We start from the raw sequence: 6464 nt of genomic DNA on the forward strand, positions 1-6464 counted from the left end.
TAAGTTTGACTATTGTTGACTTGAAAAAGATAATTTCATCAAGAAGGAGCTTTGAATTGGCCTTAGAGAGGTTTTTGGTCAAGGGTCTAGGTCTTGGAATTCGCCAATCAAAGATTCTATAAGAAGAAAAACTATAAGGGGTTTCCTAGATTGGAGAGGTTTTGACCTTGGATGATCGCCTATATATTGTATCCTTTGTCTCATTGTTCTTTATGTTTTGGTAGCTTTTTTATGAAGATAACACATTATTAATCAAGCTAAAAAAGAACCTAATTAAGAAAAGAAAAAAGTCTTCATAGGCAGTTATCATAATAAGAGAAATCTCCTACACTTGTTGACCCCAATATTTATCAACACAAACATATTGCGCTATAACATTAGAATAGGTATGAAGGAGATGTGGTAAAAACATGTCAAGCTCGCTCTTAGCCATAAATAAAATATTTCTATCTACATTATAAAAAATGTGTAGTTCTTATACATTTTGAAACTAATTCAAAACATAACTTAAATAAACCATTTGAATATTTATGTTAGATAATATGTTGACCTAATGATCAAAACCAAAAAGTAATTGAATGTAAAAAAAACAATTAGTTCATAATAAGAGGGAGATCATTCAATTCTTAACACAACATTGATATGTGTCATTTAAAAATATTAATAATAATAAATTCAATCTCAGTAATACATAAAATATTTCAAATATAGGGTTAAGTAATATCAACATGTATTTAATAATATATTAATAACAAAAAAATATTTTAATATGAACAATGTGGTGGATCAATAAAATATTTCATTGTTCATGTTAAGTATAATATTTCAATGTCTACTACCTATCTATTATATATGATTGAAAAAATGATAATCTAATGGTTAAAACATTTCAACTAGTATTACTATTCTACATTTTGGCTCTTTGACCAATATTTTTGTGTCAAATTTGTCCAGAATCCAACAAATATTTGTTTGAATTGCAAGTTTAAGTTATGTAGTCTACACAATCCAAGTTCCCAAGGGGTTTTTTAAACTGTTGAATCCATTCATGCATTCAAAAATGCACTTTAAACAATAAGAAATCACACACACACACCACAGAGAGAGTGATTAAAACTCTTGAAGTGAAAACATTTTTTCACATGTTGCACTCCAAAAGAGGTTTTCACCTCAAAAAAATTGATCCATATCAACACTTACTAGATTTGTACTTAAGATGGATCTAAACCAGTTTCATTAATAACAAAATATAAATACAAAACACCCACTTTAAAAACCATCACACCAAAACCTAACTAGTTACATAATCCTAAATTTTCTCAAAATTCTATGCTCTTTCCATGGGAAAGACTTAGAAGACTAGAAAGAATTAAAGTGTAAATAAGGAGTTGAGAAGGAAAAATCTCAAGTTAAAATTTATCAACACAAAATTCATAATGTAATGTGACTCTTCTATATGCTGAATTAGAAATGACTCAAAATATTTTATTAGTCTCACTCCGTCTCTTTTGATACCACATGTTAAAGTTACCCTTCTATGCGCTGAATTAGAAACGACTCCAAAATATTTTATTAGTCTCACTACATCTCTTTTGATACCGCATGTTATGAGAGGAATATCTTATTAGTCCCTGCCCAAAGGGCTGGCAGGGACTATAGTAATCGGTTTTCAGTTTTGCATTATTCCCTGCACAAAAACCAAAGTAATCTAACTCAATTTAACTTAATGTTTTCGATTTATATCTCATAAAAGACTTTTTCATCTTCCTATGAGCTTCATCCTTTCATTATTTCAACCAATACAACAACTTGGAGGTCTTATTTGGCCTCATATCGAGGCAATACGTACTAAAACTTAGAGTAAATGTCTATTGATACAAAAATCTCACTGGGTTTTTAGTTTCTCTTAACTAATGCTAACATTAGTTAGCAAACATTTTATGTTTATACCAATTAAGAGTATCTCTTTAAACACATATCTTCATGTTTAAAAGGTTTACACATGGCTCACACATGTTTAGACACCATACTCCACTTACACATGGCTCACACATGTTTAGACACCATACTCCACTTGTCTTCACTTCACATGACACCATACTCTACCTGTCTTCACTTCACATTCTCTTGGTCACCAAATCCTGTATTAGAGCCTACCAAAGTCTGGCTTCATTATATCCCGCACACAATTGATTCTCTTCGTCACCAAATGCTGTATCAGAGCGTACCAAAGTCTGGCTTGATTATATCTCGCACAAAACTGTTTGCTCTCAGATTTTTGGTCCAAATCTGCAGCGTCCCTTTTAGTTTTATAGCTTGTTCAAGAGCTTGTAGCAGAGGCGAAGACTCTATGCGAGAAGCATTATTTTCTGTTAAAAAGGAGGAAGGAGGACTGCCAGAAGCATTATCTTCAGTTAAAAAGGAGGAAGGAGGACTGCTAAGGCAGCAGTCCCAAATTTCTCTCCCCGTGGCATGACTAGATTTCCTGCTACCTGATTTTCTGCTACTTGACAAAGAAGGGAAAGTGCTACTTGATTTCCTGCTACTTGAGAATGAAGGAAAAGTGCTTATATGAGTCAAAGAAAATAGTGGTGGAAATGAGGATGCATATTCCTATATAAACAAGCTATTTGATAATCACAAGATGAGATACCAACAGATCAATACCTATAGACGATCGAGAGCGAGAGAGTGCATTTGACCCCTTTTTTTTTTGGTTATGGTTCACGGGAAATTCGCTCTTTTTCTGCCTTCATCTTTGGTGGTGCCTCTACCTATTCTGCTGCTGAATGAACGAATGCTACGTCTGGCCACATTGTTTATTTTACTTGGTCACCCGACACAGAATATAGATCATCCATTGTCGGGTTATCCACTGAATCTACAAGTATATCAACTACTGCATTTGCCTCCATTCTCACTGCTTATTCAATGTTGTAATGACTACCCGTCTGCCTATTCAATAGTCATTCATTTCCCTTTCTTTTGGACAGAGCTACGCTAGCTCTGCAACTAGTTTCATTTTAACTCTGTCATTTGTTCTCTACACTGCCATTATGGAGACTGGTTTCTTTTTTGTTAATCTCACTCAGTATTTCAATATACTAGTAGAAGTTGGTGGAAGCTCCTCCTCACTTTAATGGCTCAATTGGATTTTTTTTAGATATTTTATTTAGCTTGAAAACAAATATCATTGTCTCTTACTTATATACTATTTTTCTCACCAAACTAACAATTATTGTTTTCCTTTCATTTCCAGGTCGCCAGAAGAATTCTTGCCTCGATTTAGGTTCATCCTCAGGCTCCGCCTTTTGGTCATAATTCTTCTTCGAAGATTATAATGACTTGCTCGGTGATTAAACGGGTGCTTATCATGCCTTTGCGATGGGTGGTGCAGGTTCCTCTTTTACCAGGTAATTTTTGATGAGGCTATGTCTATATCTATTATTATTATGCATTTGCAAAACCAGTAAGTTCGTATGATGTAATCCTTCCATAAGTTCAATATCTAACTTCAAACTTTATTCATAAGTTCAATAGTGTTATAGACATTTTTGTGCCTCGCATCATGGAGCATGAAATGTCGATAATTACAGGGATCCTCAGTCCCTAAACATGTTGTTCTTACCCCTAAAAGAACAAGGTCATCAAACAACAGCACTTCCAATCAGTTCTCCACCTGAAAACACTTCAAAACAGGCTTATTTTGGATCATGTCAGCTGCTCCACTGAGCTTCTGCGCTGGAATGCAACTATCCCTCCTTGTACCTGCGCTGGAAGTCAAATTTAATGAAGGCTACCTGCGCTGGGCGAGATTGGCCAAGTGGCACAGTCATCCTGCAAGGTGTCAACTGCCCAGGAAGCTTCCAAACTGACACTTGGTTCATGAGATTCGCCCTGTGATGAGTAAGAGGTACTTGATCACCATGTGTAAGCAAGGATCTCCAAGTGGACTCAAGAACTGAAGATTAACTGAAGAGGGAGAGGACACAAGGCAGCTTCATGTCAGTCTCAAGCTGACTCATCCTCTCTTCTTCTCTCCTATATATAGAGCTCTTCTATGAGGTCTAAGGAGGCTGGAATTTTGTGTAAAGCAAGGAGGTGCTGTTGGATTACAGTTAGAGCTATTGGGTGATTGTTTTACTAGAGGTGAAGAGGAGAGTTCTTGCTGCTGGGGAGGTGCTGCTGGATTGGAGCCATCATTGGTTGTAACCTTCTCAGAACCCTGTTACTTCTATCAATAAAGTTTTGCATGTTCTCCTATATACTTGTATTGCATTGATGTATTGTATTTACATGTATATTTGATTCACTCTAATCCATGCATCAGTTATGAGTACTTGTATCTTGTAGTTTCCTCTCTTGTTTTGTGCAGGATCTGTGTGTAGCTGGACCGGCAAAGAGAGCAAGGAGCTGGGAACAAGAGACAAAGAGAGAGGACAAGGATCGACTAAGCGAAAGACACCAGGTTGGTTGACCTTCTTTTCTTTCTCTCTGTACTTTCATAAAGGAAATCATCAAAGCTTTACTTTCAGTTGTTGCTAAAGACTGTCACCTTTAGAGTAGGGATAGGGTCATCCGCATCGGATACTTTTCCCCACAACAAACTGGCGACTCCGCTGGGGAGCCTAGTATCTTGTTGGTGTTTGTAGTACTTTGCTATTCATTTCTTGAAGAAAAGAGTACCAAATCGAAAAGCTTTTGACTATATCAAAAGCGAAGTAGAGGGACTGCTACTCTTGCTCATTTGCTGAGCAAATTCAATATTTGAAGAGCTTATCTACAAAAGACTCTTTACTCTTTGTGATAGATCTTCATCCTCTTGATCATCCCTTAGCCTGTACTTGACCTATAGCTTTTTATTTCAGCAAAAACAGTGCATTTTTGAGCTTTTTATGACCCGGAAAACTTTGTAGACGCAACTCTCGTGTGTCAGTGCAGGCTGTCCACAGGCAGTCTGCATTACAGCGCAGGTGCTCCCTTCGGGAACTACGCTGAGAGTCAAACTGGCAGACTAGAACCTGCGCTGGTCCAGTTAGCCATTGTCTTGCTCAGTTTTCCCTTTGTGTCTTGGCCTTGTTTTCACTGATTTTTGCTGATTGCTTGCTGGTCATTGTACTTGCTGTAAACCATTCTCCTTGACATTATTCCGCCTCAGTTGTGTAATGAAACTGTGAGTGTTCTTTCAGTATTTCTTGTTTCAGTTACAGTTTCCCATTGTGAAAAGCGAACCAGTATAGCTGTGACCTCTTAGATCCTGAACTGTAAAAGTGTCTTTGTGATCTTATGAGCTAGTTTTATTACTGTTCATGGCTGTTTGAGTTTGTTTGCTCTTCATTTCATGGTTTGAATCTATACATTTCCTGTGTTTAAACAAGTCTATCATAAGGTGTCTTTTTGATTGTGGACAAGCTTGTTTATTTCTACTTGAAATTAGATTCAAAATTATACAACAGTTTCCTTTCTGTCTTACATCAACATTAAGGATAACGAAAAGAAATACATGCATTGTGCATTTTGCATTTGACTGTGTGCTTGACGATTTAGGAAAATGTGCATTTTAGTGTGTGTTCTATGATCTGTGGAAAAAGTTGTGTCTTTCTTTTCCCTCAGTAGATTAAGGTTTTCAAAGTTGAAAGATTGAAAAGATTTGCTTCTCATCTTAGATTGCATATAGGAAGTTGTATATATACATCTCGTGGCGAACCTGAAAGGCAAACTGTTAAAAAAGATCAACATTAAAATAAACTCAATTTACATAACAACGCTTTGGAATTTAACGCAAACATCTAGAGGTCTAGGTAGAGACGTGTTCCGGCGTCGTTAAACATAGTGACTGTCGATCTCTACGAAGGTGGGTGATTCCTCCTGAGAGTCGGTGGCACTAACACGGACTTGAGCTCCCGCGTACCGTCGCGTATATTGGGAGACCCCTATAGGCTTTTATCCTTTATCCTTAGGAAACCGTGTCGGCCGCCCTACTGATCGCGATGCAGTGAACACAGCATTCACGAAGATCGACCACCCGTACCATAAAACGTATTCTGTGGTTTCGCGAAAGGTTTGGCACACCCTCTGCCTAGATCTCCAGAGCAGTTTCTTTTGGCCTTTTTCAAACTCTATAACTGAAAAAGTCCAACCGAGCATTTGTCACTTCGGGCTCGTTAATACATCGAAGGCGACTAGAGTCATCTTTAGCTTTTTCTCGACTCTTAAAACATGAAAAAGCAAGTTTGTGTCTAAAAGCGTCGTTAATAAAATTTATTTTAAGCGGAACATAATCACCTGTTATTCCCACGTTGATCTTTCGGTTGAAAAGTATGGAGCCCACCAACCAAGGAAGTAACCTTGGCGGAAGTCCAAATCCCTTCTCCTCTTGGGGAGATGTTGGTGCGCCTCATATGGCTACATTGTCACTTCCAGGATTGACAATCGGCCTCCCTGTATGGCTCTTTTCAACTAAT

General features: G+C 37.2%; 1 long non-coding RNA gene across 1 annotated transcript; it reads left to right on the forward strand.

The window, feature by feature from the left end:
• The first annotated feature begins 1625 nt into the window (after positions 1 to 1625).
• On the forward strand, positions 1626 to 3507 carry LOC149178293 (uncharacterized). The gene is made up of 2 exons (XR_016258844.1): positions 1626 to 2887; positions 3260 to 3507. It is a non-coding gene; the product is annotated as an uncharacterized LOC149178293 (long non-coding RNA).
• Positions 3508 to 6464: the final 2957 nt, after the last annotated feature.

The sequence above is a fragment of the Pinus tabuliformis genome, chromosome 4_1 (genome assembly GCF_031772625.1).
Source record: "Pinus tabuliformis cultivar Carrire ecotype Pingquan chromosome 4_1, CPIR1, whole genome shotgun sequence".
Classification (NCBI taxonomy): Eukaryota; Viridiplantae; Streptophyta; class Pinopsida; order Pinales; family Pinaceae; genus Pinus; species Pinus tabuliformis.